The 22,940-nt window shown below is 50.1% G+C and overlaps 1 long non-coding RNA gene across 1 annotated transcript in view; it reads left to right on the top strand.

Annotated features, from left to right (window-relative positions):
* LOC130211809 (uncharacterized) overlaps positions 1-22,940 on the top strand; it is a 32,809-nt gene that overhangs the window by 3,400 nt on the left and 6,469 nt on the right. The window contains exon 3 of the long non-coding RNA XR_008835164.1: positions 11,568-11,654. This is a non-coding gene — a long non-coding RNA (uncharacterized LOC130211809). The remainder of the gene's footprint in view (positions 1-11,567; positions 11,655-22,940) is intronic.

Here is a 22,940-nt window from a genome sequence, read left to right as displayed (position 1 = left end):
AAGTCCCTTTGCTGGGACACGGGAGGTCACACCTCAGCCTTGCTGCTCACACACCTCATGATGCGGCACGCCGTGGCGCCAACAGCCTGGAGCAGACGACAGCACACGTCCTGCACAATTAATGAGGTCAGCCATTTTGATGGGTGAACAATATGATTCCTCAGCGTGCGGCCCGGGCTGCTGTCTGCCGGAGGAGAGGAGACATGACTTGTGCCTCATTAACTTGTGCCGCCGGTGACCCTCGGTATTCCTGTAAGGACACGTGAAGTTAGCGGCCGCTTCAGTTGCTGCTCAAGTCATCATTCGAGGAACATTTCTTCCACAACCTGTCATCATCTGATTCATTTCTAACAGTGGATCTGGTGGCGGTGGTGAGGGCAACAGACGGAGCCGTGTCACCGGGGTCACCGGGACAAACACAGATGACGAGATCTGAGGGCAGAGAGAAGAAGTGAGAACGATTCTCTGTGCCGCTCTGACTTGAAGAGCAACGTGTGAACGTCGAGATGGAAATGTCACAGGTGACCTCTCAAAATCACATATTGCCCTGAATAGAATGTATGGCAGCCTGTATAGAAATGAATACCGACCTGACTTGTTTTATACTCAATCTGCTCGCACCAAAGCCAAACTTAAATGTAATTAAGTCAACTTCATGCAAACCTAACCCTGGTGGCTAATCCTGAACCATAGAGGTGATCAGACAAAGAGCTTTTGACACTGAATCACGGAATCAGTGGCTCCTCGTGGGTCAGGGAGAGCGCAGAGCAGCTGTGATCCACAGGGCGGGACCTCCTGGTTAAAACGTGATCATAGACGTGATGCCGGTTGGAGCCGAGCTCAGTGGAACGAGCATGCAAACCGTCATTCGTGACGTCTGAATTCAGCTCTGGTGTGTCTGCTTGCTGATCCCTCCGTCTCGTGTTGTCGTCAGGTCTCTTTTGGGGAGCGGCATGCTAAACAGAAAGCTGCCCTTCCTGCGCAATGTACCCGGCAACCGGGATGCTCATTTCTGCTCACACTGAAAGAGTACATTATTGAATGCACACTGTGGAAATCCAAAGCGTGTATGAACTCAAACATTATTTGTATATACAGGACTGTCTCAGAAAATTAGAATATTGTGATAAAGTTCTTTATTTTCTGTAATGCAATTAAAAAAACAAAAATGTCATGCATTCTGGATTCATTACAAATCAACTGAAATATTGCAAGCCTTTTATTCTTTTAATATTGCTGATTATGGCTTACAGCTTAAGAAAACTCTAAAATCCTATCTCATAAAATTTTAATATTTCCTCAGACCAAGTAAAAAAAAAGATTTATAACAGCTGAGTGTTTGTCAAGGCTCAGGAAACCCTTGCAGGTGTTTCGAGTTAATTAGACAATTCAAGTGATTTGTTTAATACCCTACTAGTATACTTTTTCATGATATTCTAATATTTAGAGATAGGATATTTTAGTTTTCTTAAGCTGTAAGCCATAATCAGCAATATTAAAAGAATAAAAGGCTTGCAATATTTCAGTTGATTTGTAATGAATCCAGAATGCATGACATTTTTGTTTTTTTAATTGCATTACAGAAAATAAAGAACTTCATCACAATATTCTAATTTTCTGAGACAGTCCTGTATATATATATGTGTACAATATATGTGTGAGAATGTCACAGTTGGCTATTTAGCCCACTGAAAAATGCTGTGTTGGAAGAGAGAGCCAGCAGCCTGGTTTACTGCAGCTAACGCAAGAGATTGCATTGACTAAAAGACGCCTTGTTTACATACAGTGGTTTTAAAAGTACAACTAATCATTACAGATGGACTATGAAGTATTTGATCTGTAGTTTGAATATTGAGTAGCATACGACAGCTCTTACACATAGAGCTGCTTCATGGTGTAAATCCTGGGACCATTGGACTCCTCCACCGATAGGTTCCCTTATTTTATTTGCTTTATCTGTAGATTGTATTTGTAATCTTATGTTTTTAGGTTTGTTCTTAACATCAGCAACATTGGGACTACAGATGAAAAATAGCCTCTTGGCTAACTCTGGCACATTTACTGCAAAGTTTTTATCAATGTGCACTGTCCCTTATTAAATAAACCATTATAAAAATAAAAAAACAATAGCGCGTGTGCTCATCGCCCTATGACATTGCATCTCCTTGTCCTTCATTGATTGACTCATTGAAAGAATAAGATCATCAGCCTGCTTATCTGATCATAAAGCTGATTGGAGTGGCAGACCTGCCCGGCCCAGCAGCGGAGATGGACCCTTTAGTGGCCATACATGACGAGCTGCCTGACAGCCTGGGCGTTAACCTTAAGGACACCTGGCTAACCGGGGCCCACACGGAGCCTTTATAAGGAAAGCCCGCTCTCTGGGAGCGTCTCCCACATTTCTCCTTGGTTTTATTCCCTATCTGTGGGGGAAAAAACTCAAAACTCAAACCAACCTCTCTCTTATCATCTACTTTCAATGAAGGGGTTTCCGGGGGCAGAACAAGCTCCACACCCTGTGGAGGTTCTGACAGATCCAGTAGCGCTCCTGATGACGGCTTTCTAACCCCTCCCCCCACGACCAGGTTACCCATGGATCTAAGCTGCCATGGCCCGTGCTCCGACTGGCAGCTGGAATGCCGAGACATTTGTAATTGTCTGTTTCCTCTCAGCTTCTCCTGGCCTTCTTATCTCTTCATTCGGACACCTCACACCCTCCGGGCTCGGCCCTCTCTCCCCTCATCTCTGGCCATCCCTGTGGGGATCGCAGCCGGCAGGGCCCGTCTGCTTCATCGAACAGTGTCTCCTCATCTTCCTTTTCATCCAGCCATTGCCTTCATGTCCTCTCTGCTCCCCAGTGACGGACCTACAGGAACAAATAATAAACCGTGAGACCAAAGATTGATCGTGAGATCCGTTCACTGACTTGAGCGATGAGCTTTAAGAAAGTCAAACCACAGAGCCACGACTTTTCCTTCTCCTCCAAATGCGTCCAGGCGTTAGCTGGCGATGCTACGTTTCTCCATGCCGTGTCTCCTTATGGATGTTTAGGATACACTGAGCTCCTCTCTCCTCTCTCCTTATGGACGCTTAGGATACACTGAGCTCCTCTCTCCTCTCCTCTCTCCTTATGGACGCTTAGGATACACTGAGCTCCTCTCTCCTCTCTCCTTATGGACGCTTAGGATACACTGAGCTCCTCTCTCCTCTCTCCTTATGGACGCTTAGGATACACTGAGCTCCTCTCTCCTTATGGATGTTTAGGATACACTGAGCTCCTCTCTCCTCTCTCCTTATGGATGTTTAGGATACACTGAGCTCCTCTCTCCTTATGGACGCTTAGGAGACACTGAGCTCCTCTCTCCTCTCCTTATGGACACTTAGGATACACTGAGCTCCTCTCTCCTCTCTCCTTATGGACGTTTAGGATACACTGAGCTCCTCTCTCCTCTCTCCTTATGGACGCTTAGGATACACTGAGCTCCTCTCTCCTCTCTCCTTATGGACGCTTAGGATACACTGAGCTCCTCTCTCCTCTCTCCTTATGGATGTTTAGGATACACTGAGCTCCTCTCTCCTCTCTCCTTATGGATGTTTAGGATACACTGAGCTCCTCTCTCCTTATGGACGCTTAGGATACACTGAGCTCCTCTCCTCTCTCCTTATGGACACTTAGGATACACTGAGCTCCTCTCTCTCTCTCCTTATGGACGTTTAGGATACACTGAGCTCCTCTCTCCTCTCTCCTTATGGACGCTTAGGATACACTGAGCTCCTCTCTCCTCTCTCCTTATGGACGCTTAGGATACACTGAGCTCCTCTCTCCTCTCTCCTTATGGACGCTTAGGATACACTGAGCTCCTCTCTCCCCTCTCTCCTTATGGACGTTTAGGATACACTGAGCTCCTCTCTCCTCTCTCCTTATTGACGCTTAGGATACACTGAGCTCCTCTCTCTCTCTCCTTATGGACGCTTAGGATACACTGAGCTCCTCTCTCCTCTCTCCTTATGGACGTTTAGGATACACTGAGCTCCTCTCTCCTCTCCTCTCTCCTTATGGACGTTTAGGATACACTGAGCTCCTCTCTCCTCTCCTCTCCTCTCTCCTTATGGACGCTTAGGATACACTGAGCTCCTCTCTCCTCTCTCCTTATGGATGTTTAGGATACACTGAGCTCCTCTCTCCTCTCTCCTTATTGACATTTAGGATACACTGAGCACCTCTCTCCTCTTCTCTCTCTCATTATGGATGAATTTTCATCTCTCCACCACACATTACTAACTCTGCTTCCTGCCCGGAGTCTTTGTAGTTTGTGATATTGGTATATATGAAATAAAATGAATTGAATCGCTAAGGAAGCCGCTCAGTATTATGGACGATTGCCGAGAACAATAATAAATATATTATGTGTGAAACTATATTTTTTATAAATCTCACAATATTACTTACAATATATTATGTGCAATACAACTTTTTGTATTACTTTTTAATATCTATGTACGTTTCTATTAGGCAGAGGTCTTAATATCACTCTTTTATACACTTTATAGTACCTCATTGTTTTAAATATGATGTTGTTCTGACATTCTATTATGTCAGTAATACGTGTTATGCACTTAATAATCTTCATGTCATTGTTTAACCATATGCTCACATCTCCGTGGTCTTAACATATGATTTTAAGTTATTATCTTACTGACGATAGACCAAGTAGTTACAAACTTCTGCAGACTCCCAGAGAGAAGCGTGTGTCGAATTCCATGACAAGATATGAATGACACACTAATGGCAAAGTAAATCATCCGAGGAGGAAAATCAATTTAGAAAATTGCTTGAATTCTTGCAGGCCCTGCGTTGTACTGTCATTAAGAGATCCCACAGAAGGAAGAGCAGGAGGGATGAGATGGATGTCTCCTTGTGCTTAGGGAGCATGTACATAGCTTATACAACGGCCTCAGAGGGCGTATTCATTTTGTCTCTGTTCCACCAACCTCTGATGCTCCTCTTTCTCTGCCTTTTCAAGGCACCGCGAGCAGCCTGGGAATTATCCATCAAAAGAAATGCACTCAAAGTCTAATGTCGACTTTCACAATGTTGAGGACTTCCGTCTGTTGTTTGGTGGGAGGTAGGATCCACAGAAGAACTGCTTTATAATCTTAGGTATTACCCAATCCAACTTCAAGTAGCACTTCTTCTGTATTCTTCAATGGCACATGAAGACATGAGGAAGTGAACAGATGTTGTCATTATCGTCAGCAAAGATGTGCACGATGCATGAATTCCTCCAGACTTGTGTTGCCCAACGACAGCTTGCATTAGAAGACCGTCCAGCGCTTCGCTCTGATGATCAGCTCGTGAGCGACTGCAGGCGCCGGTGATCGTTGAGGCGCGAGCCGAACAAGACGCAGCAGAGAGTGACTTGTTGTCATGCACAAGCCCTCCGATAGCCATCTGTTCGGGCATGTCAGACCCCTCTGTGTGGGAGCCGGCAGCATCTCCCTTATTCAGGCCATGTTAGCCAGGACCTCAGCGGCCACATGGACACATCCATGAAGAAAGACCAACGCTGTGTGCTCAGTGTGTGTGGAGGCCCTCACAGTGTGTGTGGAGGCCCTCAGTGTGTGTGGAGGCCCTCAGTGTGTGTGGAGGCCCTCACAGTGTGTGTGGAGGCCCTCAGTGTGTGTGGAGGCCCTCAGTGTGTGTGGAGGCCCTCAGTGTGTGTGGAGGCCCTCAGTGTGTGTGGAGGCCCTCAGTGTGTGTGGAGGCCCTCAGTGCGTGTGGAGGCCCTCAGTGTGTGTGGAGGCCCTCAGTGTGTGTGGAGGCCCTCAGTGTGTGTGGAGGCCCTCAGTGTGTGTGGAGGCCCTCAGTGTGTGTGGAGGCCCTCAGTGCGTGTGGAGGCCCTCACAGTGTGTGTGGAGGCCCTCAGTGTGTGGAGGCCCTCAGTGTGTTGGAGGCCCTCAGTGTGTGTGGAGGCCCTCAGTGTGTGGAGGCCCTCAATGTGTGTGGAGGCCCTCACAGTGTGTGGAGGCCCTCAGTGTGTGTGGAGGCCCTCAGTGTGTGGAGGCCCTCAGTGTGTGTGGAGGCCCTCAGTGTGTGTGGAGGCCCTCAGTGCGTGTGGAGGCCCTCAGTGTGTGGAGGCCCTCAGTGGGTGTGGAGGCCCTCAGTGTGTGTGGAGGCCCTCAGTGTGTGGAGGCCCTCAGTGTGTGTGGAGGCCCTCAGTGTGTGTGGAGGCCCTCAGTGTGTGGAGGCCCTCAGTGTGTGTGGAGGCCCTCAGTGTGTGTGGAGGCCCTCAGTGTGTGTGGAGGCCCTCAGTGTGTGGAGGCCCTCAGTGTGTGTGGAGGCCCTCAGTGTGTGGAGGCCTCACAGTGTGTGGAGGCCTCAGTGTGTGTGGAGGCCCTCAGTGTGTGGAGGCCTCAATGTGTGTGGAGGCCCTCAGTGTGTGTGGAGGCCCTCAGTGTGTGTGGAGGCCCTCACAGTGTGTGTGGAGGCCCTCAGTGTGTGTGGAGGCCCTCAGTGTGTGTGGAGGCCCTCACAGTGTGTGGAGGCCCTCAATGTGTGTGGAGGCCCTCACAGTGTGTGTGGAGGCCCTCAGTGTGTGGGAGGCCTCTCAGTGTGTGGAGGCCCTCAGTGTGTGGAGGCCCTCATGTGTGTGGAGGCCCCTCAGTGTGTGTGGAGGCCCTCAGTGTGTGGAGGCCCTCAGGTGTGTGGAGGCCCTCAGTGTGTGTGGAGGCCCTCAGTGTGTGGAGGCCCTCAGTGTGTGTGGAGGCCCTCAGTGTGTGTGGAGGCCCTCAGTGTGTGTGGAGGCCCTCACAGTGTGTGGAGGCCCTCAATGTGTGTGGAGGCCCTCACAGTGCGTGGAGGCCCTCAGTGGGTGTGGAGGCCCTCAGTGTGTGTGGAGGCCCTCACAGTGTGTGGAGGCCCTCAATGTGTGTGGAGGCCCTCACAGTGCGTGGAGGCCCTCAGTGTGTGTGGAGGCCCTCAATGTGTGTGGAGGCCCTCAGTGTGTGTGGAGGCCCTCACAGTGTGTGTGTGGAGGCCCTCAATGTGTGTGGAGGCCCCCAGTGTGTGTGGAGGCCCTCAGTGTGTGTGGAGGCCCTCAGTGTGTGTGGAGGCCTCAGTGTGTGTGGAGGCCTCAGTGTGTGGAGGCCTCAGTGTGTGTGGAGGCCCTCAGTGTGTGTGGAGGCCCTCAGTGTGTGGAGGCCCTCAGTGTGTGTGGAGGCCCTCAGTGTGTGTGGAGGCCCTCAGTGTGTGGAGGCCCTCAGTGTGTGTGGAGGCCCTCAGTGTGTGGAGGCCCTCAGTGTGTGTGGAGGCCCTCAGTGTGTGTGGAGGCCCTCAGTGTGTGTGGAGGCCCTCAGTGTGTGTGGAGGCCCTCACAGTGTGTGGAGGCCCTCAGTGTGTGTGTGGAGGCCCTCAATGTGTGTGGAGGCCCTCAGTGTGTGGAGGCCCTCAGTGTGTGTGGAGGCCCTCAGTGTGTGTGGAGGCCCTCAGTGTGTGTGGAGGCCCTCAGTGTGTGTGGAGGCCCTCAGTGTGTGTGGAGGCCCTCAGTGTGTGTGGAGGCCCTCAGTGTGTGGAGGTCCTCAGTGTGTGGAGGCCCTCAGTGTGTGTGGAGGCCCTCAGTGTGTGTGGAGGCCCTCAGTGTGTGTGGAGGCCCTCAGTGTGTGTGGAGGCCCTCAGTGTGTGTGGAGGCCCTCAGTGTGTGGAGGCCCTCAGTGTGTGTGGAGGCCCTCAGTGTGTGTGGAGGCCCTCAGTGTGTGGAGGCCCTCAGTGTGTGGAGGCCCCTCAGTGTGTGGAGGCCTCAGTGTGGAGGCCCTCAGTGTGTGGAGGCCCTCACAGTGTGTGTGGAGGCCCTCAGTGTGTGTGGAGGCCCTCAGTGTGTGTGGAGGCCCTCAGTGTGTGTGGAGGCCCTCAGTGTGTGTGGAGGCCCTCAGTGTGTGTGGAGGCCCTCAGTGTGTGGAGGCCCTCAGTGTGTGTGGAGGCCCTCAGTGTGTGTGGAGGCCCTCACAGTGTGTGGAGGCCCTCAGTGTGTGTGGAGGCCCTCAGTGTGTGTGGAGGCCCTCAGTGTGTGTGGAGGCCCTCAATGTGTGTGGAGGCCCTCAGTGTGTGTGGAGGCCCTCAGTGTGTGTGGAGGCCCTCAGTGTGTGTGGAGGCCCTCAGTGTGTGTGGAGGCCCTCAGTGCGTGTGGAGGCCCTCACAGTGTGTGTGGAGGCCCTCAGTGTGTGTGTGGAGGCCCTCAGTGTGTGTGGAGGCCCTCAGTGTGTGTGGAGGCCCTCAGTGTGTGTGGAGGCCCTCAGTGTGTGGAGGCCCTCAGTGTGTCTGGAGGCCCTCAGTGTGTGGAGGTCCTCAGTGTGTGGAGGCCCTCAGTGGGTGTGGAGGCCCTCAGTGTGTGTGGAGGCCCTCAGTGTGTGGAGGCCCTCAGTGTGTGTGGAGGCCCTCAGTGTGTGTGGAGGCCCTCAGTGTGTGGAGGCCCTCAGTGTGTGGAGGCCCTCAGTGTGTGTGGAGGCCCTCAGTGTGTGGAGGCCTCAGTGTGTGGAGGCCCTCAGTGTGTGTGGAGGCCCTCAGTGTGTGTGGAGGCCTCAGTGTGTGGAGGCCCTCAGTGTGTGGAGGCCTCAGTGTGTGGAGGCCCTCAGTGTGTGGAGGCCCTCAGTGTGTGGAGGCCCTCAGTGGGTGTGGAGGCCCTCAGTGGGTGTGGAGGCCCTCAGTGTGTGTGGAGGCCCTCAGTGTGTGTGGAGGCCCTCAGTGTGTGGAGGTCCTCAGTGTGTGGAGGCCCTCAGTGTGTGGAGGCCCTCAGTGTGTGGAGGTCCTCAGTGTGTGGAGGCCCTCAGTGTGTGTGGAGGCCCTCAGTGTGTGGAGGCCCTCAGTGTGTGTGGAGGCCCTCAGTGTGTGGAGGCCCTCAGTGTGTGTGGAGGCCCTCAGTGTGTGGAGGCCCTCAGTGTGTGGAGGCCCTCAGTGTGTGGAGGCCCTCAGTGTGTGTGGAGGCCCTCAGTGTGTGTGGAGGCCCTCAGTGTGTGGAGGCCCTCAGTGTGTGTGGAGGCCCTCAGTGTGTGGAGGCCCTCAGTGTGTGGGAGGCCTCAGTGTGTGGAGGCCTCAGTGTGTGGAGGCCCTCAGTGTGTGTGGAGGCCCTCAGTGTGTGGAGGCCCTCAGTGTGTGGAGGCCCTCAGTGTGTGTGGAGGCCCTCAGTGTGTGTGGAGGCCCTCAGTGTGTGTGGAGGCCCTCAGTGTGTGGAGGCCCTCAGTGTGTGTGGAGGCCCTCAGTGTGTGTGGAGGCCCTCAGTGTGTGGAGGCCCTCAGTGTGTGGAGGCCTCAGTGTGGAGGCCCTCAGTGTGTGGAGGCCCTCAGTGTGTGGAGGCCCTCAGTGTGTGGAGGCCCTCAGTGTGTGGAGGCCCTCAGTGTGTGGAGGCCCTCAGTGTGTGTGGAGGCCCTCAGTGTGTGGAGGCCCTCAGTGTGTGTGGAGGCCCTCAGTGTGTGGAGGTCCTCAGTGTGTGGAGGCCCTCAGTGTGTGGAGGCCCTCAGTGTGTGGAGGCCCTCAGTGTGTGTGGAGGCCCTCAGTGTGTGGAGGCCCTCAGTGTGTGTGGAGGCCCTCAGTGTGTGGAGGCCCTCAGTGTGTGTGGAGGCCCTCAGTGTGTGGAGGCCCTCAGTGTGTGGAGGCCCTCAGTGTGTGGAGGCCCTCAGTGTGTGTGGAGGCCCTCAGTGTGTGTGGAGGCCCTCAGTGTGTGGAGGCCCTCAGTGTGTGGAGGCCCTCAGTGTGTGTGGAGGCCCTCAGTGTGTGGAGGCCCTCAGTGTGTGGAGGCCCTCAGTGTGTGGAGGCCCTCAGTGTGGAGGCCCTCAGTGTGTGTGGAGGCCCTCAGTGTGTGGAGGCCCTCAGTGTGTGGAGGCCCTCAGTGTGTGGAGGCCCTCAGTGTGTGGAGGCCCTCAGTGTGTGGAGGCCCTCAGTGTGTGGAGGCCCTCAGTGTGTGGAGGCCCTCAGTGTGTGGAGGCCCTCAGTGTGTGGAGGCCTCAGTGTGTGTGGAGGCCCTCAGTGTGTGTGGAGGCCCCTCAGTGTGTGGAGGCCCTCAGTGTGTGGAGGCCCTCAGTGTGTCTGGAGGCCCTCAGTGTGTGTGGAGGCCCTCAGTGTGTGGAGGCCCTCAGTGTGTGTGGAGGCCCTCAGTGTGTGGAGGCCCTCAGTGTGTGGAGGCCCTCAGTGTGTGTGGAGGCCCTCAGTGTGTGTGGAGGCCCTCAGTGTGTGGAGGCCCCTCAGTGTGTGGGAGGCCCTCAGTGTGTGGAGGCCCTCAGTGTGTGTGAGGCCCTCAGTGTGTGGAGGCCCTCAGTGTGTGGAGGCCCTCAGTGTGGAGGCCCTCAGTGTGTGTGGAGGCCCTCAGTGTGTGGAGGCCCTCAGTGTGTGGAGGCCCTCAGTGTGTGTGGAGGCCCTCAGTGTGTGGAGGCCCTCAGTGTGTGGAGGCCCTCAGTGGTGTCTCACTCGATCACGTGACTGTCACCAACCCTTCACATTATTCACATGTCTGCGGTCTTGAAGATCTTCATGTTTTGCAGCCGAATCAAATCATTTCTTTATGAAGCATACTTGACTTTTTCGTTCCCAGGGCCTGTAGGAAGCCAATAAAGCATTCCATGGATATGAGACATGACTTTATAGTTATTTGGAGTTTGGTTTATGACGTTTTTTTCTTGACAGTTTTTCTACGCCCCAGGCGTTCAGAGAATAATGCAGCGAACATCGCTTTCAGCATAGCTCCTCCGTGCCATCTACACTAGTATAAACTGCTGAGTCCTGAAGCCCCGCCCCCACTGCTGCAATGAACGTGCTGTGTCTCCAAATTGCACAACAATCTGCCACTGAACTCAACACATGGCATTACTCTGAACGTGGAGTCTGTGTGACGTCTCAGGGTCCATTGGGCCTGTGGCTGATGCCTCCTCAAGGACAGCCCAGCACACCCAGACCACCCACAGACCACTTAGAACCACTCAGATGCTTGTTCCCTCCCTTGTGCCTCCATGCGTATGAAGTGCTTAGCCCCATATATATATATATATATATATATATATCTGCAGTGGGAGGCAGAGTTTGAAGGTGACGGACAAACTCTCCAAAGTGGCTGAAGGTTGACGCTGACCCCCGAGGCTTCCCACTGAGCAGGGAGGAGGACAGAGGGAATCCAGCCTCACCTCGAGGACCTGGACAAAGAGGCACGGAGCTCTGTGCTGGGTGACCATAATATAGGACGGTCACGAATTCTCAGACACCGTACACGTTCCAAATCATAGATATGTGCTGGTCACCTTGAAATCACGTGATACATTTAGTGAGCGAGGGCAAATGTGTGTCAGTGGTGTTTTGATCAGGGGGTTGGCGGTTCAATCCCCGCTCTGATCGATGTGTCCTTGAGCAGGACACCTAACCCTGATTGCTCCCTGTAGCTGTGTCTACAGTGCATCAATGTATTTGATTGAAGTATTTTTCTCAAGACAGGCTCCTCAGAGTTGTTGTTTTTCTTTTCCAACTTCACTGTTGAAAACATCTCCATCACCACGAGTGTGCGTCTGCATGTGAAAGTGTGTATTTGTTACAGGTGAACAGTCCCCCCTGTGAACCTGGAGGAATGCTTTGTCCCGGTGACTGTGGGATCTCACATCTGAAGAAGTGGAGAAGCCACTAGGTGAGTTCTGAATGATGCCGTGTCAGCGGAGCCCTACAGAGCACCACACAGCCGGTTGCTGTTTGTAATTATTCACCGGGGCTGCGAGAGCGGTCGTTCATCACGAGGTGCAAGGGGAAGCAGAGCAGCGGCGGTGTGACAGCATCCTGAGGCTCATTAGGGTTTGTGTCTCGTCGGCACTTATCTGAAGGGCATTTGGTGCACTGGAAATCCAACAGTGACATTTTTATTTATTTTTTACACTTTATTTGTGTTTTTTCCCCACAGATAGAACATATATATATATATATATATATATACAGAACAAATAAAAAATAACAAGAGCACAAAGGGGTCTGGTTTGCTCCGTCCTCATTCAAACATGATACATCCTGAGAAACGTGTCATCGTGTGTTATCGTTGACGTGTAAACATCGTCCATTTCTCCCACTTCTCACCACTTTGCCCCCACTGAGCTCTCATGCGGTGAGTTAACACTTCCAGTGCCCTCTTTGGTGTCAATGACGGTGTTTCTCTGCGCCTGCCTTCTCACCCCTTATCATCAAGGAGGCTGTCCTCACCAGACTGACACGAGCACCAGTCGTCTTCCTGACCTGGCAAAGCTATTAGTAATACATCTGTCATGGAGGAAGGTCACGTTGGATCACTGTGTGTCCCCCATCTTCGCTATTCAAAAGTTGTACTGTATTACATTAAATCTGCCCTCCTCGGCTCAACACAATAACTGATGACCCCGTGATAACAGACTGATAAAAGCGTCAATCTGTTGAAAGAAGTGAGGATTTACTGAGTCAATTTAACTTCATCCAAGCACTTGATGGAGATCATTTTTCTACAATTGAAATGTGGCTTACAGAAAACCTCATTGCCCCATTACCAAGTCCCTCTCCTCGCTCTGACTGGCCGACCATAGTGGAGCGTCAGCGCGCTACAACTACTATCCGCCAGTGCTCCAGAGAGTCCAATGCAATGCTATCGGAATTTGTTAAATTTCTGGCTTTTTTATGGATATTTTGAGCTTGTCATTAAACATAGCGTGATCGTGATAGAAAATGTCACGCTTGTCCATAAAAACCTGCGCAGCTAACGTTAGCATGTCATCATTCATTGTTAATGATTGGACGTTAGCACCTTGTTTTTTGCAACAAAATGTGACCCGATAGAGTGGAGCTAAGTACAACTAAATAATAGATAAGAAAAAACATGAATTGTCGATCAGGAGGTAGTCCCACCCGAAAGGGTTCTCTGCTGAATGGTCAACTTTAGCCTAACTGGACCATAAGGTACTCATAAACATCATGCTGAATTAAAGAAGACTTGAAACTAGCAAACATGAACTCACGTTGACAATGTTTACTGAGATACACTGAGATTAAAATAGGAATATGTTCTCATCGACTTCTATCCAGTAAGATCTATTTCTGTGTGCACCAACTTGTGGAGAAGACACATGTGTCTCTCAGAACCTTGAGAAAGAGGCCCCGCCTCCTGCCATGGCCCTGCTGCCATTGTTACTCATTCAGTTTCAACAAATCAGTGGATACATGTGCTCCACTGGCTTTATGGAGTTGACGTTGGAATACATGATTTCTATTTGAATTATTCTCTAATGTGCCGGATTTCACCACAGCCATCATTGGCTTCACATCGTTAGCAAAGCAACACAAATAAACTCTCTGAGTCACATGGCTTCAGGGAACACTCGGCTTCACAAAGCTTTATCTACAATGTTACCGCTTCTGTAAATAATCAAATGTTACATACACCTCTACTTCCCTCTGGGTCCAGAGGAATAGAGAATATTGCCGGACAATGAATGAATGTGATCAATAGTAAACAAACATGATTGTTCATGGTATTTTCTGAACATACATTTAGATGATTCACCATTGTGGTCAAATAAAGGTATTCAATCGCTCATGATTGACCCTATATATATATATGTGTGTGTGTGTGTGTGTGTGTGTGCGTGTAATGCTTCTGTAATGAGACAAGGCCCTTTGGCTCATCTGGCATTTCAGCCATATGTATTCTCCATGCCATAGCCTAGAGTGCTTGTGAAGAGGACGGCAGACTCAAAGGAAACGTATTCCCTTATCATAAATGAACTACTTTCCACTGTAAAAGTCAAACAGAAACACTTACTCCTATTGGACAGGTCTGTGGTGCAAATGTTATCTTTGTGGCCTCTCAGTCAAATTGGTTCTTTCCATTTTGTCTTGTAACAAACTGTCTGGTGCCCACAAAGCCAAATGTTGAAGGATAACTGGAACCTCCCTCATTAAGTTTGAATGCTGCAAATCAAATATGAAATCCATGTCTCTTTCCCCTTTTGTCTGTATCTACCAACTGTCCAATAAAACAATAAATGCCAAGAAAAGTTTGATGTGACTGAAAACTAATAGCATCTAGTGGGGTTGGTCACGGGGTGAGGCTCAGGTGGACTCCAGGTTTAAAGAGAAACAAAAAGACTTTACTTCAAGAAAAGGTCAAACATACAAACTTTGGCTTGAAAGCAACTACAAAAAAACATTACAAGACAAAGATGAAGACAACAATCCAACAGGAGACTGGCACAATATATAGGGGGGACACGGGTGTACGACATGAGACTAATGAGACAAGAGTGGCTGAGGGCAGGTGAAGGGAATGAACCAATCAGAGGAACAGGAGTGGCTGAGGAGGTGAAGGGAATGAACCAATCAGAGGAACAGGAGTGGCTGAGGACAGGTGAAGGGAATGAACCAATCAGAGGAACAGGAGTGACTGAGGAGGTGAAGGGAATGCACCAATCAGAGGAACAGGAGTGGCTGAGGAGGTGAAGGGAATGAACCAATCAAGGACACAGAGGAGTGGCTGAGGAGGTGAAGGGAATGAACCAATCAGAGGAACAGGAGTGGCTAAGGGCAGGTGAAGGGAATGAACCAATCAGAGGAAAAGGAGTGGCTGAAGAGGTGAAGGGAATGAACCAATCAGAGGAACAGGAGTGGCTGAGGAGGTGAAGGGAATGAACCAATCAACGACACAGAGGAGTGGCTGAGGAGGTGAAGGGAATGAACCAATCAGAGGAAATGGAGTGGCTGAGGACAGGTGAAGGGAATGAACCAATCAAGGACACAGAGGAGTGGCTGAGAGCAGGTGAAGGGAATGAACCAATCAGAGGAAACGGAGTGGCTGAGGAGGTGAAGGGAATGAACCAATCAAGGAGACAGAGGAGTGGCTGAGTGCAGGTGAAGGGAATGAAACAATCAGAGGAGACAGAGGAGTGGCTGAGGGCAGGTGAAGGGAATGAACCAATCAAGACAGAGACACAGAGGAGACAGAACAGGGAGTTATATAGAGTCATAGATTTTTAAAAACTCGAAGAGACAGTGATTCTCCCCCCCACAATAAAATCTAAGTCGACAATAGATAATAGCTTGACATCGGCAGAGAGGTAAGTGCGGAGATGTACTTTATATGTTTGTGGTGTTTAGAAATGTGAGCTTCAGAGCAGTTTAGAAAAATGGTACCGTCTACTTCCTGAGAGAAAATGGAGGTCAGATTTAACATGAAGTACAACGGAGCGGTTGGCTGGAGTTGTTGTCGCATTCCGGCTCAGACAAGTTGATGTGTAAGTCTGTAGTTTCCATTTGTATGACAAACACAAGACCCCCCCCCCCCCCTCCCACTAGACTTGGTATTTTACATTGAATCTGTGAAATTATTTTCTTAAAGTCTCCCCAGTGACATAGCTGCAAATATGGAGCAACATCAGCATTATTTTGGACTCCCGTCTCTGGTCTCCTGGCAAATGTATACTTTATTAAATGTGTCCTTAGAGCATTTTGTTTTATGGCAAGGCAGATCACAATACATAAAGATAATAGCCATGCAGTACAGGAAAGGAAGGAGAGGTTTCCTGAATACAAGTGGGCCAGAATGTTTAACATATTTCACAATAGAACATATCGCACCAGAGTATATACAACATCATAACACAACATAGACATCAAATGGTAAATGCACTTGTATAGATCTCCAGTATTGCGACCACTCAAAGTGCGTTAACATTCATAACCTGCCCACATTACCATAGTTATGGCAATGTCCTCTCGTCATCGCCTGAATGTGCTGGGTCTCACCCATTGGTCTCACCCATTGCTCTCCCCCATTGCTCTCCCCCATTGGTCTCTCTCATAGGAAATATTTAAACTTTGGCGAAAAATTCGCCCAACGCCGATGTTCCAAAAAACAATCAGCGTTGAGCTGCTCCTCCGTTGGTGGATCTAACTGCTGCTCTGATGGAGCTGAAGAGAAACTCAGAGGTAGAGGTGAACGTCACCGAGCTGTGGGAGCCTACGGGGGATGTTTATGAATATATATATATTAGGGCTGTGAAACGATTACAAATTTTAATCGGGTTAATCACAGGTTTTTGTGGATTAATCATGATTAATCACATATTACCGATATTCTCGGTATATTTTGTGAGAACATAGAGATTTATGACAAAAGACGGATATATACATTTCTACATTCTTCTATACAATGGTGCTGCAACTCAGCAGTTATTTAGCAGTTTTCTTCCATATGGAACATTAATACATCTTCATCCTAAACAGAATGTTTAACCCTCCTGTTACCTTTCGGGTCAATTTCACCCCATTCAATGTTTAATGTCGGTGTTCTTTGGGGTCAATTTGACCCCAGGCTGTTTTTCACTGTGTCAAACATATAAGAAATATCAACTTTTTTATTTATTTAAAGGGATATTTAGGTAGTCAACAAACAAACATAAAGTACCTCACACTTAAACTTGGGAAGCAATATTAATTCTAATAATTTTCTGGAGGTTTTAATTGCTGGGGTCAAATGGACCCGAGGGTAAAATATGTAAGTAAATGTAAAGGTAACAGGAGGGTTAAACAGAGCATGTTTCTCTTGTTTGTCAACCATTAACTCCACCATGATACAATCTAAAGGCCTCTAGTCTTCCTCTAGCAGCTGCTGAGGCAAACTGACTGTGTGGGTTTTCTTCATGAACTGGGCCGTGATGAAAGGGACGGGGGACACCGCTGCAAAGCTGAAGCCTCACCGCCCGGACAGGTGGACAGATTGACAAGTGACTTTTTTTGCTCGGTCCGATGCGCGCGCACGGAGCTCTGTGGCGCCAGACGGAGATCGATAAGTGTTAACGCAACGAAGAGACAGAAATGACATGCTGCTGTGGAGATACGATCAACAACAGACGTTTAGTTTAATAAAAGAACAAAGACGTGCTCTAGAGAACATGTCAGGGGCGGGCCAATCTCTTTAATGTCATGCGATCTACCAACACTACGCCGCGATCGACTGGCAGGTCGCGATCGACGTGTTGAGACCCTGATCTACAGGAAGTAAAAGTCGTAACAAGGTTTCCGTAGGTGAACCTGCGGAAGGATCATTACCGATGAACAGACCGTCTGCATGAGAGCGGACAGAGTTCAGATTGAAGTGGTGTATTGGAAGCTCATTTTGCAAGTGACTTTTTTCGTCCGACGACCAACAACAGACGGATTGGAAGCTCATTCTGCGCATGCGTTAAATGCGTTAAAAAAAAATAACTAGTTAAACCTGTAATTGAATTAACTGAGTTAACGCGTTATTTTTCACAGCACTAATATATATATATACATGGTCGTCGGTTCGATCCCCACTCTCCCCATTACTTGCAAGTCGAAGTGTCCATGAGCAAGGCACTGAACCCCCAGTTGCTGCCCGGGCGCATCACTGCAGCCCACTGCTTCTTCATGACTAAGGATGGGTTCAATGCAGAGAACACATCGTTGCCTCTGTACCTGGACTCTGTGCAACGACAATAGATTAAATCCAATCCAATGTAAATATATGATTAGTTCTGATAGGTTTTTTCCTCTCTATATCATGTAAAATATTCACGGTCAAGGAGGTGAGAAATGAATCACAGACAACGTAGTATCTTTGAAAGCTTTGATCAAAGGGGAAGCTCAGACGCACGTGCTTCGAGCACAACGACCTCCAAAGCATTCCGCCGAGCACCCCTTTGGTCCAGCCTTTTATTGAAAGCTTTACACACACACACACAACACCAGATGGATAAGTGGAACTGAGGACATGTTGACATATTCCTTCCGTCTGGTTTATTATCACTTCCTTATCCGACTCCCCAGACACATAACACCACCTTCGGGTGGGAACGCGGAGTTCGGGAAGCTCCTTTGATTGTTTAGTTTAAGATATGGTAAGCAAAAACATAACATACATTTATATCTCTGTCAGTTCTCAACCCCAACACCAGGGTGTTAGATGTTCAGACGTGTGTGTGATGTCCTCAACAAGTATGAAGCAGAACTAGTGGGGAGTTCTTCATGGTGGATGAAGGACATGAGAACTGTTTCCACGGAGATAAGACATGGAGATAAGCCCCGCCCCCTCCAAGGAGCGAATGAAGCGAGTGACGCGAAAAGCCACAAATAGTCAAGTGAGTGAACTCAGGCGAGTATTTGCAACGCTTTTGTTGTGAACGTAGCGCCAGTGGAGCATCAGAGGCTCCTCCCACCCCACCAGAGGGTCAAGAGTTGGACAGAAAGGGGTCGCTGCAAACCACAAGAGGACAAGACACGTCTCTTCCCCTTTTCTTCAAACCGTCTCTTTAATATTTTTTTATCTGGAGGTTTTATTTTTTATCTGGAGGGTTCCCGCAAGAAACATCAATATCAAACCAGACCATTCCACACTTTGGCATCCTGACAAGCCTTCTAGAGGCCAGCCGCAGGTCAAAGGAACATCAATGCCAGTTCTTCCCTACAACTTACTGCACTTTGGGGATATCTTGTTCACGCCTGGTAAACTGTTTCCATTTTTAGAATATTCCAAGACAGCTTCTGCGTGCTTTGAGAAACATTGCGGCACCTCGCTGGTTGAATAAATGATTGCGTTAGTCTTGGACTGTGTGCCAGGGCTGAACTCTCTCCTACGCCTCTGGAGCTGAACACCTCTGACCACGCCCAGCAGTGATGTCACGGTGCGCTGACACGCGGCACAGAAATGACCTGGATGCCTTTTTAAAGACGTCAAGGATGACTAAACATGCCTAACCATTTATTTATTTAATGTTGTATTAAATATGAAATCCATTAATACACAGGCACATTGTAAACTGCATTACCTCAAAAGGTGTTGCCACACATTCACGTGTGTGTTCCCTTGCAACTCTCCAGTGTGTGAGTGTGTGGACATGGCTAAAGCTTGGGACGGACCCACCAGCCCTCATGAGGATTGATTCCACACCATGCGGACTGTAAAATGAGGCTGACTGTCGCCGCGGTAGCCGCAGCTTCAAGCTAGCGGCATATATGCCCACGTAGCTGTAGCTAGCTATCGCCATGGCGATGGAGACCGTCAGCAGTAGCAGGGACCAAGTCGTAGCCACAGCCACAGCTTCAAGCGGAACCTTAGCCGGAGCCACAAATGGAGTTGTAGAGCCCCGACGGGCCACAGCCAGAGACTGGGCCGCCGGTTCTGGTGGAGACTCTTCTGAATATGGTTCAGAGGGAATGTAACACAACACATATGGGATTGGTGTGAGCACAATATTTATTCACAAGCTCTTCATAATACTTGTTATCGGTTAAATATTTGCGAAATAGTATTGATATGGGATCCATGTCTCAGGGCTTCGTAAGGGACACCTCTGACCTCAGTGTCTCTACCTCTGACATCAGAAGAAGATCGACATGTATTCTACACACAACACAAGAATCACCGTTGAAATAACATGTTGCTTTGGGATTTGGCAGCGGTAGCTTCTGCAAAGACACAAACCCGGAGGGCGGAAATCAAAAATGTGGTCGAAAGGGAAGGCTATACTTAAAACACACACACACACACACATGGTTATGTCCTGTGACAGCAGTGGGCATGAATGCTTGATGTTATGTGCAAGTGAGAGCATGAGGATGAGCTCTTACCAGAGGTGCTGCCGACCCCAACAAGACAGGAGGAGGCCAGGGAGGGAGCACCATGGCCGGGCTGGGTGGAGCGGCATGGTCGGGCTGGGTGGAGCGGCATGGTCGGGCTGGGTGGAGCGGCATGGTCGGGCTGGGTGGAGCGGCATGGTCGGGCTGGGTGAAGCGGCATGGTCGGGCTGGGTGGAGCGGCATGGTCGGGCTGGGTGGAGCGGCATGGTCGGGCTGGGTGGAGCGGCATGGTCGGGCTGGGTGGAGCGGCATGGTCGGGCTGGGTGGAGCGGCATGGTCGGGCTGGGTGAGCGGCATGGTCGGGCTGGGTGGAGCGGCATGGTCGGGCTGGGTGGAGCGGCATGGTCGGGCTGGGTGAGCGGCATGGTCGGGCTGGGTGGAGCGGCATGGTCGGGCTGGGTGGAGCGGCATGGTCGGGCTGGGTGGAGCGGCATGGTCGGGCTGGGTGGAGCGGCATGGTCGGGCTGGGTGAAGCGGCATGGCCGGGCTGGGTGGAGCGGCATGGTCGGGCTGGGTGGAGCGGCATGGTCGGGCTGGGTGAAGCGGCATGGTCGGGCTGGGTGGAGCGGCATGGTCGGGCTGGGTGGAGCGGCATGGTCGGGCTGGGTGAAGCGGCATGGCCGGGCTGGGTGGAGCGGCATGGTCGGGCTGGGTGGAGCGGCATGGTCGGGCTGGGTGAAGCGGCATGGTCGGGCTGGGTGGAGCGGCATGGTCGGGCTGGGTGGAGCGGCATGGCCGGGCTGGGTGGAGCGGCATGGCCGGGCTGGGTGGAGCGGCATGGTCGGGCTGGGTGGAGCGGCATGGTCGGGCTGGGTGGAGCGGCATGGTCGGGCTGGGTGGAGCGGCATGGCCGGGCTGGGTGGAGCGGCATGGTCGGGCTGGGTGGAGCGGCATGGTCGGGCTGGGTGAAGCGGCATGGTCGGGCTGGGTGGAGCGGCATGGTCGGGCTGGGTGGAGGCATGGCTGGGTGGGCGCATGCGGGCTGGGTGGAGCGGCATGGCCGGGCGGGGAGGAGCGGCATGGGCGGGCTGGGTGGAGCGGCATGGTCGGGCTGGGTGGAGCGGCATGGTCGGGCTGGGTGGAGCGGCATGGCCGGGCTGGGTGGAGCGGCATGGTCGGGCTGGGTGGAGCGGCATGGCCGGGCTGGGTGGAGCGGCATGGTCGGGCTGGGTGAAGCGGCATGGTCGGGCTGGGTGGAGCGGCATGGTCGGGCTGGGTGGAGCGGCATGGTCGGGCTGGGTGAAGCGGCATGGTCGGGCTGGGTGGAGCGGCATGGTCGGGCTGGGTGGAGCGGCATGGTCGGGCTGGGTGGAGCGGCATGGCCGGGCTGGGTGGAGCGGCATGGCCATGCTGGGTGGAGCGGCATGGCCGGGCTGGGTGGAGCGGCATGGCCATGCTGGGTGGAGCGGCATGGCCGGGCTGGGTGGAGCAGCTGATGGGCACGATGGAGCGCTCACACACACACACACGGGCGGACTACTGAGTTATTTAATATCTGGCCAACTGATGAGTCGGGGCCGTCATGCAGAGGATGGGCGGTTCGATCCCCGACTCCACTAGTCCATGCTGATGTGTCCTTGGGCAAGGCACTTAACCCCTTAATGTCTCCAATCGCTGTTCTACAATGTATACATGTGTATGAATGTGTGTGCACGTTAGTAACTGCTGATGTACAGCTGTAACCGTAGCTCCTCCCATCAGGGTGTGAATGGGTGAATGATGTCATGAAGTGTTGAAGTGCTTTAAATGGTTGCCATGCAAATACAGGTCTATTTAATTATCGCAGGAAGAAATATATGTTTTGGAAAATGTTAACATTTTCAATTACCATATCCAATTATAGTTTTCAATGTAGTAACAATCAGTCTTACCAGTTGTGGTACAGGGTCGACGGTACTCACGGGATCTCAGTACTAACGCATCGATATTTCTATTCTTATTCAGCCATGTTAAGCGGTTTAATTAAACAACTTTTAATAACTGATTTGTGATCTTCGGCTATCATCAGGGAGAATGTTTGTTCATGAACAAATAGATGCTAAACTAATTGATGACATCTGCTCAGCCTGAAGGGCCTTCACCCAGCGGGGCCAAAGAATAAACGGCTCTAAAGTATGAAGACTAAAACAGAGTGAGGGGGGGGGTCTACTTTGTCGAGGTTGATACTCATTTCATCCGTTTTAATGTGATTGGTTGATGCCAAAGCTCATACAAATCTTCCTTGTTCGTAAAAAAATTCCCTCATGAATGATCAATTCATTAAAATAAACAAGTTGAAAGGCCTTTTACTTGTACTTTATGTTTAGTGCTAATCTGCAAATATTAGTCTGCTAACATGCTAAACTAAGTAAATGTGACAAACAGAAAATATTGGTTTTTATATTTTTGGTGTGGGCTTCTGGGCCTTTTCTTTGTCAGTATATCATATTTCAATTTAAAAAATGGTAAAATGAACCTCAAGAGAATCATTTAAATAAATAAAGGGTTGTTGTGTTACCTGACTATTACTGAGGGGTATTAGAACAAATGTCTGAAATAAATTTGTTTTATTTATTTTTTTATTTTAATATTATTAACTATAGTAACATTTATGGTGTTAGGGTCAATTTCGACCCATATATATTTACTTCAAGAAAAAGGCTAAAGTATTTTTTTCAGCAATAGAACTTTGATACAAACACAAAATAAAAAGCAGAACAAGTCATAACACAAAATATAGATTTGCAAGGTCAAACAAACAACCAATCAAGCAAATCAAACCAATAGAAATCAATTACTAGTTACAAAACTAATAAAAAACTCAATCAGAGTAAAAGTCTCTGTGTGCAAGAACTTGCATGTGTATGTGTGTGTTTAGATGCATGTGTGGCAAAAAGTGACACTTTTAGTGTGTTCTTTGCAGAGATATTTCTTGCAGTTGAAGCACAATACGTGTGTCTTTCTGTCCTTACTGCTTGGGCAGACCTCACACCTCTTTCTTTTAGAATCAGGTGGCCTGAGTCATAGCTGGTAAAGAAATTGTCACAAGTGATATTGTGACCCTGCAGTCCAGTAGTCATATCGAGGACCACACGTTTTCCTTGGTTTTTCTCAGGGATGCCACTCGCAGCTTTGCCTGTGTAAATCTGTAGATTCTGGAGAGAACAATGCAAAATGAGAATCCCCTAAAGCTCCCATGATTGGGAGAGGAGCTGGCTGAAACTGTGTTGGCTGACAGTGCACTTCTGATTTCAGTTTTGGCTCTAATTATTGCTTTATAATCTTATTTTTATAACCGGGTCGAAACCGACCTTAACAACACAAAGGT

The sequence above is a fragment of the Pseudoliparis swirei genome, chromosome 21, assembly GCF_029220125.1.
Source record: "Pseudoliparis swirei isolate HS2019 ecotype Mariana Trench chromosome 21, NWPU_hadal_v1, whole genome shotgun sequence".
Classification (NCBI taxonomy): Eukaryota; Metazoa; Chordata; class Actinopteri; order Perciformes; family Liparidae; genus Pseudoliparis; species Pseudoliparis swirei.
Note: the sequence above shows the minus strand (reverse complement) of the source record. Positions and strands in the feature narration are given on the sequence as shown.